A 13806-nucleotide genomic window follows, 5' to 3' on the forward strand; every position below is an offset into this window, starting at 1 on the left:
CTACAAATCTGAAGTATGACCTACATTAAAGAACTGTACACATATCTGGAACAGTGCTGCTATGGCTATAGACATAAATATCCTAGACCTATGTTATAGTACTGCTCACATATCTGGGACAGAATTACTGCTACACACACGCACAAATATTCTGAAGTGTATCTTCAAGAAAGACATTTGACAAACTGGGTTAGTATCTTTTGTTATAGCCCTGGGCCAATCAAAGCCTTGCAAGTGGATTTGATAGAGGAAAAATTAAAGCAGTTAGCTGAATATGTGTATGTGTGATCCCTATTATATCTCACCTTCAAACCCTGTACTGAAATACTTTTTGAATTATTCTTCCCTGAACTGGACCTTCTGGAATTCCTTTTCTGCCAACATGTTATTATAGAGAAGCTCAAACTGAAATAATAACCACATTGATCTCTCTTGTCTCAGAGAGCCTCATATAGAGTATTATCCCCACCCCAGCTTCTCACTAATAAGCTAAGACAATTCATTTTAGGAAATTTCAAAATATGTTATCAAAATTTAAGATTTTAATGAAAATTATTGACATTTTAGATATAAAAATATGACTAATTCTGTATTACTGTTATTACCATTGATAGAAGAAACATCAAGTTTGTATTAACAATCTGTGTTTTTTAAAAATATGGGGTCAGTTCTTAATTTACATAAATGTAAATTTTTAATTAAAGTCTTGGTAATTTTACATTAATTTTACTAATGGTTATATATAGATATTCTATTCAACGGTTTCATTTAGAAAAAATAAATAGAAGAACCTTCAACTGTTGAAAACAATTTTCTGCATGCCATTCTCAGTATATTCTATAATCAGTATTTAGTTATTATTACATTTGATTTTCAGCTTCTAGAACAGTTTTAGACTAAGTATTTGTTCATAGTTAATATAGTGTTCTCTGTTTCTTAGATAAGAACATAAAGTACATCTTTCAGATTTAATATACAGTAATTAAATTAAATCTGAAAAAGGTTCATTTTTATATTACTGTTTTTTTTAACAGGATCCTATTTTTTTTGTCCTAAAGGAAATCTTTCTCATCTTTTTAAGATTTATTTTTGTGCACACATTTTTTCCTTTTTGTTTTAAGTGTCTTAAAATAGTATACAGTTTTTATTTCTAAGTTAAAGAGCAGGCCACTGTTGTGCTAGACTGGCTTAGTCAGACTCTGTAGCACCAACTTGCATAGAGGTTTAGCAACTGGTTCCTAAACCTCTATACAATCACCTTCTTATTTTAAAGAAGCTTAGTCTTCTGTATGTGGCAATGTTTTATTTATGTTTCAGGTTGCCATAAGAGGTTATTAAAGACTGGGAAGTCTCTAGCATTTGTAATGACTTAGAGGGTTTTAATGACACCTTGTTCATTTGTTACTAGATGATTTCTTTGATGATTGTCTTGGTAATAGTAACCAGATTGTCATGTACCCCTTGGACGATTGCTCCTTTCTTAACAATAAACTTTATTAACATGCAAAAAGTGTTTTCACATGCTGTAAATGAACAGCCAATCTAGTGAAGGGAACATTATCTCTTTTCCAAATGCTAGTGTATATTTCAATTGAACTGACAACTACTTGTTGATCTAAAAGAAAATAAGGTTCAAACTTATTGTTAAGCATATTCTCTCTGCATTAGTTATCTTTAGTTTTTTAAATATATGGATTCATTTGCATTCGTATTCTGTTTGTATTCTATTGACTCTTGACCCCGCTTTGAAGGTAATATATTTCCAATAAGTTCATAGATTTGCTTATCTAATATGAATCATATTGATTTCTGAATAAATGTATTCAGTGTTTCAGTCCTTCACCTTTCTGTGAATCCTATTGCTAAGTAATGAATAACATGTTGTTTCATGTCAATTCAACCATGATTGAACATATATATTCTGACCATGACCATCCTGTCTTATCTTTCTTAGGAAACCAGTTTGCTGTCTCTAGCTGGTCAGTGACACCTTCAGATAACATGAAGAATCGTTTGCTCATGTGATATTTGTAGTCTACATGCATATATTATTAAAAATTAATTTTAGGTGTAAACAAAACATCTTCTGAGAGTATAATTTCTTGTATAATTCTGTTGTAATTGTTTTCTTGAAGCATAAGAAATTGGTACTTGCTTTCTCTTTGTTATGAGAACATCCTAGCAATCTCCAAATGTATATTTGATGTCTATTATACTATTTAAGGCTTCGTGATTAATTTCTTTTGGTAATTGTTTTGCTAAACAAATTCAATGGATTTCTGATATTGTGCCAGTATATAGAATGACAACTGACCGGATCAAAATGATATATTTCTGATTTCAGAATTAGTCATATTCCCTTTTCTTTTAGGAATTGTTGCTTTTATTTTGTTCTTTGTGGAATTTTTCTCTATGTTAATTTGCTACAGTTGATTTATGTTCTCTTCCCATTTTCCCAATCATTTTCTGAACATGTGTTCAACATTTAGGTCAACATCTATTGTAGTTTCACACACCCTAACCTTTGCCAGTTTCCAAAACCATATATGCTACAAAATAAAAGGTTACTCTGATCCCCTGAAGAAACTTATATCACCTATTTTAGCTCTCATTTAAGCATTAACTGATGTCTACTCTCTTTTTAAAATCTTTTTATTTTATTCAGTTTTTTTTTTTTAAATTGTTTTTTTTTATATAAAACTTTGCATTTTCATTCACTAATGTTGAAATATCCTTATAAAATAGACATGTTTGTGAAGTTATTCAACATTCTAACAAGAAATAATAATTTATATAGCAAAACTAAATAAAATTTAAAACAGAATCCTGCCCCCACTTTTTATCTTTTTAAAAACTTTTACATTTATTCTGATTCAGTAAGGCTATATTCTATCATATCTTGTGTTGCATTAAGCTACATTCTGAAATGAATCCCTTGTTTGTCTTTTTTTTTATGTATATTTTTTCAACACAGTGACATTTGGAAGCCAATTTCTCTTATTAACATTTCTTCCTGACTACAATTTGCAAAAGTTCAGAATAAGGGTAAAAGCTTGGTGTCATTTTCTTTTTCCTGTATGGCATGAAAATCTTTTGACATGTCTGTCGTTAGTGTTGATGATAGGCCCTAATTCACACATTAATTTAAATGTAATCAATCACATTCACTTACTTATGAACCTCCTGTGTTGTAACTGTGCTTTTAAATAAAGTTTACCTTTGATATTTTTCACTTCAATTGCACAAAACCTAATTTATGTTAAATGGCTCTCATTGGAAATTTGCTTGACTCCTTTATAATAGATACACTAGTGATGAGCCATTGAGGAAATCTGTCATAAAAAAGAACCTAAATCTCCTTCATACTACATCCTACCATCTTAAAAACAGGACACATTGGATAATGTAGCCATACATGAAATATGGCTGAATGGGGAAGTTGGTTTGCTTATATGTATGTTAGTTATAGACAGCTTAATAGTAGTATATATTAGTAGCATTGCCACAATTCTGCTAATGTATGGTAGTAAGACATGGGCTTTGAATGCAGAGGATATGCGAAGACAAGAGAGGAATGAAGTTAGTATGCTTTGCTGGATGTGTAATGTTAGTGTGCGTGTATGAGAAAGGGGAAATGAACTGCAAGAAAAGTTAGGCATAAGAGGAATTAGATGTAGCATGCAAGAGCGGAGATTGTGCTGGTTTGGTCTTGTGATGTGTATAGACGAAGTGCTAATCGCTTAAAGTGGATTGAACTCCTGGAGGAGTGAAACCCAAGAAGATATAGGAGGAAATAATGAAGGCTGGTCTCAAGATTCTAAGCCTTACAAAAGAGATGACAAAGGAGCAGGATTGGAATTTTGTTGTGTTCAAGAAGACCCATCCATTACAGCAAAAATAATATCCTAAAACCACTTTGTTATGCTTGTATGTACATGCAAGGCTCTGTCCTGGTTCTGTTTTCATCTGTTCCCCATCTATGGTACTCCTCAGCTATTGTACTCACCTGAGATCAGAATCAGCACATATTACATTTCATCCCCTCCCTAATGATCTCCCACATTCCTCATCATCCCTGTTCACACTGTCTTAACCAATCACCTCTTTTCTGTGCCTTTGGCCACTGCCCTTTCTCTCCTCTGCTATACTTCATTCTAAACACCTCTCTTAGCTCTATTCTCTTTCTTAAGCCACTCCTATATCTCCCCTTTTCCCTCTCCACACTGGTATTTTCCCATCATCTGCACCCCCACCCTTGCTCATCACTCAATACATTAATCTCTAACCTCTATCTCCCACTGGTTTACACCCCTATGAATGCATCCACATACTCTTGTCCCTTCCTATGACTTGCTGTCTGTATCCTCTTTTACGCTCGCCTTGCTCCCTGAGAGTTTGATTTAGCTCCTACCTTCCTCTTATTTTCTTCAACCATGTATCTTCTCTATAGAACAGTTGTGCTTGTCTCTCTATCATACTTTGAGCCTTTCAACATCTGCATAAAACCACCGTTCTCTCCCAAATACTTCTGCCTAGTTGTGGGGGTTTTTCTCTTCTTTTTCTCTGGTCTTTTAGGTCGTGCAAATTTTCATGGCAAACTCACCTGTGTCAGTGGCATGTAAAAAGCACCCAGTACACTCTATAAAGTGGTTGACATTAGGAAGGGCATCCAGCTGTAGAAATTGCGAAAGCTTACACTGGAGCCTGATACAATCCTGCAGCTCACTGGTTCTCTGGCATATCGTCAAGCAATGTTAGCATGTAAAGCGGACATAAAATGATAATGATGATGATATATATATATCATTGTCATCATCATCATGGTTATCAAAAGAAAGTGATTCTAGAGAGTGGAATAACTGGTAGCACTGAAGTATGTGCAGTTGTGCTCTCATATGCTTAATCATACAAATACAGCTAAATAGTGCTGTAGTTGAATGGTGATGGGATGAACGTTAAGAAGACGAGAAGTACAGAAGGTTTGACAGGGACAGATTAGGTGTTGGGGCAGGTCCCATTGTGTGTTTAGTCACAAACATGATGTTTTTAGGACCTCACTTTTGTCATGATGGACAGATTTTCTTGAATATGGTGAATGCCAATTGTCTTCGTCCTTTGTCATCTTGTCCATGAGGCTCAACATCCTAAGGTTGGTCTTCTCTCTCTCACACACACACACACACACACAAAGAGGGTGTGTGGGGGGATGAAATCACATCCATTGATGCTCAAAATAAATGATACTATATTAAAATTCCTTCCAACCATTCTTGACCTTGCCTATGATGTATTTAGAAGTGAATTTTTCTTATCTGCTATTAATAGTTACAAAATCAAATATACTGATACTATTTCCATCACATTTCTGAAATAAATTAGCTACATCTGGAAGCAATGAAAAGAATCTTCTATGGGCTTCTAACCCAAATCTCAAATACTGTTATTTCAATAATTTAGCATATCACTGGTATTTAGCAATTTTAATAACTCCTAATTAGATGGAAAACTAAACCGTTTTCACCATTTCTCTTGATATCCTAATGTTACAAATTTGGCAACCCTGTAAATTATGATCTGAGTCAATAAACACTGTTAAACTTAATACCACTTTATTTTTTATTTTTATTGGGAAGGAACAGAAAATATGATATTTAAAAATGTAAATTAGAAGTACATTGACTAATAGATTACATCCATGTTTTTTTGCTATTCTATATGTTTCGCCTCTTAGTTTTTTCAATATATTCTATATACTGTTCTTGTAGAAAATGGATTAACTTCAAAATTAAACTGCATAAAAACTCAATCTTAATTATTTTTTGTGGAAGTGATTAGGAATTTACAAGCCTTTTATCTTTGTCTAATTTCTAAATGTTTCCTTGTATTACAACTGTTCTTCATGTCAGCTTTTCCAAGTTTATTTATGCTTTGTTTTCTTTACCATGACATGTCTTTTCAAATTGTATTTCAAGGAAGTATGTAGCCATTTATCTGCTTGTTTTGAATATCTAGGTCATAATGATCTCTCAACTCTACCTTCATGTTTTCTTTTCTTTGCTCATGTCCATTCTCTAGTTGTATTGATTGGTTTTTCATGTCGATATCTGTTTCAGTCTTTGTCTAAGGTCAGCCTATTGAATATTTTAAAAATTTCATTTTGGTTTGTGTGAGATATTTTTTAGATAAGAAATTCAATTTAATAATTTTAATAGTTCTAAATTTAAAATAACTTCAACAGTTTATGGCTTAACACTCTGATTGAGTAGACCTATAAACAGTCATTCCAGCAGAATTGTTATCATGCTAGACAAAATGCTTAGTAGCATTTCTTCCAACTTATGTTCTGAGATCAAATTCTGCCAATGTCGACTTTACCTTTCATCCTTTCAGGGTCAACAACATAAGTACTGGGGTGGATGTAATTGACCAGTTACCACCTCCTCCCTAAAAAATTGCTGGCTTTGTGCCAAAATTTGAAACCATTATTAGATAATTATCAAGTGACTTCATACAGAATGCATTCAAATATTCTTGTTCCCATTTAATCTTTAGCACAACTTTATGTAGTTATCAGTATGCTATATCATTCATTTTATATTGCCCAGACTTCAGTTTTCTAAACTAGAGAAAGTTCTGGCAAAGATCTATACCAATGAAGAAATCCAGAAATTAAATTGAATACATGATCCTAATCTAATAGTGGCACTCATCATGAAATGTTTTATTGATTATTGATATTTTAATTGGAATTTCATATGAATAGCATTAAAACATACATGACTATTAAAAGAATTACATTATTATATGATTGTACTTTCTTAACTATAACTTTCATCTGTTAGACACGTGTGCGCGCATGCGTGTGTGTGTATGTGCAGAGTGTTTGGGCTAAATTTGATTTTTTTTATGTCTCCTGTTTTCAGGAAAAGCTAGATGTATTGGTGAACAGTCAGTAACATTAGAGAGCAAAAAGACTAAAGTCGTAGTTAAGAAAAAGTTAACTGGCATGGATGACTGGAAACTATCTGATTATTGGAAAAGAGTTGCATATATCATGATGATTTGCACAATGTGTGAAAATGCCGACACCATGACTACTGCTTGAGACTTTGTAAACATTGTAAAGGCTATAAGATGTGACATGGACTGCTGCGATAGAGACTTTGAAGTTGTGGCCAGCAGAAAGGGATACAGCAGGCTTTCTGATTGTGTCTGCATGCTGGAATTAACCTCTACATCTTTGGCTCAATCCAGATGACTATGTGGAACTGTTGGGACTGTGGTCAATCCCTGGCAGGAGAGGGTTGCTGCTGGAAGGCCATATGTATGGCAGCAAGATTCAACTCCTTACCATACCTCCAGAAAGAGTTAGAAGTGGTTGTCAGAGAATCTTTATGGCTTCATTAGCCCCATTTTCTGGGATCCTAATTCCCTTCATTGTAATCCAATGGATTACAATTGTGGGGTACACCTGAGAAAGACACCAACCACTCTGCATGCAACACCAAGGTTGAACTAGTGGCCAAGATCAAAGAGGTGTTTGAAGATCTTCCCAGGGACACAGTGAGAGTGGCTACTTTGAGTAAACTTATCTCCCAGCCATAATCTAGTTGATACTTTTTGATTTAAAAAAAAAACTTTTATTTTTGTATGGTATATTGTGTTTTCTTTTCCTCCTTTTATGCAAACTATCAAATTTAGCCCAAACACCCTGTGCTCACACACACACACTGTAATATCTAATATCTACAGTATGTTTCAACTAGATTATTCATCATCGTTTCGTTTAACGTCCGCTTTCCATGCTAGCATGGGTTAGATGAGATTGATCTTTAGAAATTACTATTTTTAAATCTCACAACATGACTAGTTGTCACTTTGAAAACTATATATTTTGAGCAGGAATTTGGCAGCGCCATCTCTAGCTGTGCTGATGAAGAGAAATAACTCAGAAATGATGATACACAGATATTGTTTTGAGCTGAGTGGGGGTGCTAGATTCCCTTGTTCGAAAATATAAGGACACAGATTGTGTCATATAGCCAGCTGGAGACGATGTCTCCTGGGGCTAAATTACAGCATCATTAGTCCTAAACCAGGACTGCCATGTTATATTGGCAAGCAATCTCTACTATAATAGATTGATCTTTGTCATCAGATGTTACATTCCTGGTTGTGTAGCAGGTCCTAGATTGAATTCCAGCTAGGAACATTTAACAACTCAAACATTCAAGTGGTTTTTTTTCTTTTTTTTAAAGTGTATGGTGAACTGCAAATGTGTTGTATGTCTGTTAGAGAATTAAGATATTAAGATGTGTAACTGTTTTCATGTTTGTTTCTCTGTTTATGGGCTCAGCCTCAGATTTAGAAGATTACAGGGAAATGTATACATGTATATGTAATCTATTTTATGTTTATACATTTGCTTCTCTCCAATTTATTTTGATTCACAGAGGCTTTCTTTTCCCATTACATTTTTAAAGAATCAAAAAATGTCTCTTTGAAAGTTTTCATCTATATTTTTTAATTGATTTGTGTATGTTGAATAACTTTTGAAGAATACATTTTCTGTTGTTTGATGCTCCAAATAATGCAATATACGATTCATAATAGTGATTTGTTTTGAGTTTTACTATTTTCTTTTAAGTGAATCTTATTTTGTGTTGATGGTGTGAAGTGGAAAATGAATTTTTTTTTTGAAATTGTCATTATATAGTTTTCTTTGCATGAGTAAATCAATAATCTTAAGAGCATCCTTTCAGTTCTGTTGCAAAAATTATTGTTTTTATATAATGCCTTAACAATTTTTCTTTTTCTTTGAGGGTGGTGGATGGTAGGCTTAGTAGAACACCAGACAAGATAGCATGTGGAGTGGGGTATTTTGCCATGTCCATTTACATTATGAGTTCAAATTCTGCCCAAGTCAGCTTTGTCATCCTCAAGGGATGAAAAACAGTCATATACTGAGATTCAGTTTAATCAAATATGCTCCCTGTAAATTTATGGCCTTGTGCTAATGCAAGAAATCCATACTTTTTCTTTCTTAAATGTATCATTATCTCTAAAAAATAAATTTCCAGTCACAGTTATCAAATTAGAATGTTCCTATTGTTGATGGCTGCAATATGCTTTTTACTTTGGATTTTTTATAATTCATTGATGAAAACAAGGGAACAGTTTGTACCTCACTTCCCTTGTTTTGGACAACTTGCATTTAAAACCCCCAAAGTTACAACAAATACTAGTCTCACATTCTCTGACCTTTCTGAAGATTGGGTACATAGGAGTCCAGATCAACTTAACCTTTCATCTGTCAGTAAAATAAGTAGTTGTATTTCTGTTTGGGTAAAGTTTGGCATTGGAATGGTGTGCATTCTGATTTTTAAGGCCAACAGTCTTTTGACTGACCACATATCAAATAGTTTTTTCTTTGATAAATATTTGTGTGTCTTAGGATCCTTGAATATTTGTGAATATTTCAAAACATTTTATCATATTTAAATTTGGTATGGTATAGAAATATTGAATGAAATGTTAAATGAAACTAAGTTGAAAATATTTTTGCACAAAATGTTTTAAAAGCAAAAATATACATAAAAAAAATGTTGTGTAAATAATTTCTTCCTGGTTGTCAAACTAACACCATGCATATTTGTAGTCTTTGTGTGAGCTAAGAGGCTTTTTCAATCTAGCCATAAGTTATTCATTTTCAATGTCACAATGACCAGATTGAGAACTTTAAAAAACTGCAATTTAATTTATGCACTGTGTTGTTGAGAACATGTAAGAATACCTTTTGAATTCCATTTCACAGCAAGATGAAATATGTCAAGCATTTCAATATTCTTTGGTGTACTTATATGTGTGTGTGTGTATATATATATATATATATAATATATATATATATATATAATTAGTTGTAGATCATTATGACTACCTTTTAATTCTACATACTTCTTGTCTGAATTAATATATGGAACAATCTTAATGTAATATCTGAATTTAAATTGATATTTCTGTTAGGTCTATCATAATCTAACTGAAAAGGAAAGATATAAAACAGTTTCCTGTAAGATTGGTAACCTACAAGCTATTTAATAACATTTCAAGATACAGTTTTGTAATGGTGTAGACTTGTGTCTGGACTTTATTTTACATTCTATGCTAAAAGTTTGACAGCATTGACCTGTACTCAAAAGAACTATTTATATGATAGGTACAGGAATGGCTGTGTGGTAAGAAACTTGTTTCCCAACCACATGGTTCTGGGTTCAATCCCACTGTGTGGTGTCATGGGCAGGTGTCTTCTACTATAGCCCTGGGCGAATCAAAGCCTTGTGAGTGGATTTGGTAGACAGAAACTGAAAGAAATCCGGTGTGTGTGTGTGTTTGTGTCTGTGTTTGTCCTCCCACCATTGCTTGACAACCGATGTTGGTGTGGTTTGACAAAAGATACTGATAGAATAAGCATTAGGCTTGCAAAGAATAAGTCCTGGGGTCAATTTGTTCGACTGAAGGTGGTGCTCCAGCATGGCTGCAGTCAAATGACTGAAACAATTAAAAGAATACTTAAATCATCTTAAAAAGCATTCAATTAGTTATGGGAAAAATATCTGAAATATCGCATCTACTTGATACTGCAGGTTGTTTGTTGATAATGAAGGCATGTAGTGCAGTAATTAGGCTGTTTAGCTCCCGATCGTAAGGTTGTGAGTTTGATTCCTGACAGTGCATTATGTCCTTGAGCAAGACACTTATTTCATGCTGCTCCAGTCTACTCAGCTGGCAAAAATTAGTTGTACCTGTATTTCAAAGCAGTAGAGTGCCAGTGTTTGTTGATATGAAGAGAGGTGAACTGTCTTGAATTTTCTGAATGAATGATCAGTACATTTAATTGAAGTTAATGTTTAGACTGTAATGTTTTACTGGTTATGAGCAGCACAGATATTTAAGGTAGTTCCAAAGATGTTCTATGTGGAATAGAAGTATTGGGCAAATTGTTTATGATGCAGTCACATAGACATTATAAGATTTATTAATACAAACTCAGGGGTATTAAGTGATTTGAGTGATACCTGTATGAAGTTTAAAATAGAAGATACCATGATGGAGTTGTTACAGCATCAGATAAAATGTCTTGTGATATTTGTTCTGAATCCTTGAGCAATGGATTGGCAAATTTGTATGAACATCAAACTGTATGCCTTGCAGTAATTTGTTCCAGCTGTTTGCATTCTAAGGACAAAATTGCACCACAGCTTACTTGATTGGTAGACTTAATCCATTGCCTGGCTTAACACCTTCACTACTTAGCACCTTGAGTGCCCTGAATGAAGTTAACTTGTTTCAAGCATTTGGATCAAATCTCCAGTTCAAGGATACCTTTCTCCCTCCCTCCCTCCCACTGGTTTGAGAAGTCCTGTACAGAGCCATGAACACTGCTTTCACTCTTGATAAAAGGTAAGAGAAGCAAAAAATAAAAATAATAAAAAGAGGAAGTGATCTTCAGAATGGACTAACAGTTTGAGAGTATTTATCAGCTTTTTTGTGGCTGTGTTATGATATTAATATGTAGGTCTCTCTTATGTGTACAACCTTTCAGACATACAAGAAGTACTCAATTGTGTGTCATGTTATGTCTTAAAATGGTTTAATAACAGTTGAAAAAAAAAAAAAAAATAATAACTGAAGTATTTTTTATCCCCAGAGAAAAACCCAGCCTCTTTTATGCACTTCTAACTATGTTGTAGATGTAGTTGCTTCTGTAAGTATTGTTAGATTTTGGCCACAATTAGTTGACATTAAATGTAACCCACTTAAGTAGAATGTTATGACCTATAATTCAGAAAAGACAGTTGGATGAGCTCAAGGATCAATTTATTTGAGCAGTAGATATTATAGCTCATAAAACTATAATAGATGAGTTACAGGCTTGGAAAGACTTTGATAAAAGTGTGTAGAATAAAGAAATGCTAGAATGTTTGGTAGAAAAGTTTAACTTTGCTAAGGGAGAGGTTTGGTATTGTTTTGTACTGTAGGGATATAAAGGGTATTGTTTTGTGCTACAAGTATTTCATATTGCAAAAACTATCATTAAGTTCATAATGACATTAGCAGACTTGTTTTTTATAATGATAAAAGGAAGGGTTTGAGAGTTTGTTAAGCAAGGAATATGACTGTAATAGGAGATGCAACCCCAGTGGTACAAACAGAGGGGCCATGTGTAGAGATTAGCATGGGTCTATTTAGAAACAATATATGTTTAATAAATGTTCAAAAATTGGTTTAACTTTTACAACAGTCACCATGGTCTGTATTCCAGTCACAAAATCATTATGGAGAGAAAGCACAGCATATAATGCAAATAGTATTCTGTTAATAAAGGGTAAGGATCATGATGTTTGGGCTGGCTGCTAAGAAAGACATGTTATTGACTGATTCATGAGAGCAGTTCCTATATGAATTGACATACTGTAAGCATGATCTGGATTGGTAACCAGTTTAGTGTCTAGGTGGGTATTAACCAGAGCCCTGATCATAGCTCACATCACTTCATTATGATCTTTGAAGCAAATAACACAAGGACTGAGAGTCTTTGAAAATGTTTAAATGCTAATCATCTTCCTTTTGAAGAAACTACTAGAGACTGGCAGAAAACCTATATCAAAAAGAGTGGTTCTAATCAAGTTTTAAATAAATATTATTGGTTGCAGGGAATGCTAACAAACACTGGAACTGCTTTTGTTTAATGTATGTTCTGTTAGTGGATTGCCATGATAAATGACCTGGTTCACTGTCTTGAAGACAAATTGATTCATAATTTTGTACATCTCACTGCCACCCTCCTCAAAAAATAACCATTAAGATCTCAAATATATAATATGAATTTCAAAAGAAATGGGTTCAATCTTGTATTGTTATTTGTAATGTTTTGTAACAAAGAAATATGTATCTGTATTTAGTTTGCAAGATTCTTGATGTGAATTTGTCTGTGGAAACAAATTTTGTTTTGTCTTAGGAGAGTCATTACACCAATAATCCGTACACATGCACAGGTTCATTTCTATTTCTTTATTGTTAGTCTATTGGTGAAATATCTAACCAACTAACTAATCAGTCGTTTGTTTGATGTGTTAATTCTCAGACAGAAAAAAACAGGCAAAAGAACTTTGATGGACAAACAAACAACTGATTGATTGTTTAACCAACATGTTAAACAAATGATTGATGAGTTAGTTGGTTGGATATTTAACCAATTGTATAAAAATAAAGAAGTAGAAATGAACTTGTGCATGAGTTATTATTGGTGTAATGACTCTCAATGCACAACAAAATCTGTGTAAGTAAAGGTGTTAAAAATTACTGACTCTTATCTGATTCCAAATCCTGACACTGTTAAGGCATTACACTACTTCAGTGTTCTTTGATGATGAACTATTTGAATTTTTGGAATCAATACTTACCCATAATATTGCTCTCAGTAAATCATAGTTTAATACCTGTTTTCCATGCTGGCATGGGTTGGATGGTTTAACAAGAGTTGGCCAACTGAAGAGCTGCCCAGGCTCTGTGACTGTTTTGTAAATATTTCATGAAATTGTGAAAAATAGATACTGGGTAGGGGGATTAGTGAATTGATATTTTAGTGTATGTAATTGTTATGGTGTAACTTCTTAATTTTCCCCACTATCTTCATTCTTTAACTTAAATTATGTGATATCGATCCATCCAAAACCACCCTTGCTTTTATGATACAAACTTCCTGTTTTAAAGTTATCCAAATTAAAACCTATTAAAATTTCATGT

At 33.4% G+C, this 13806-nt stretch overlaps 1 protein-coding gene across 1 annotated transcript in view; it reads left to right on the top strand.

Annotated features, from left to right (window-relative positions):
* LOC115210248 (cyclin-dependent kinase 14) overlaps positions 1-13806 on the top strand; it is a 183642-nt gene that overhangs the window by 45519 nt on the left and 124317 nt on the right. The window lies entirely within an intron of this gene.

The sequence above is a fragment of the Octopus sinensis genome, linkage group LG1, assembly GCF_006345805.1.
Source record: "Octopus sinensis linkage group LG1, ASM634580v1, whole genome shotgun sequence".
NCBI lineage: Eukaryota > Metazoa > Mollusca > Cephalopoda > Octopoda > Octopodidae > Octopus > Octopus sinensis.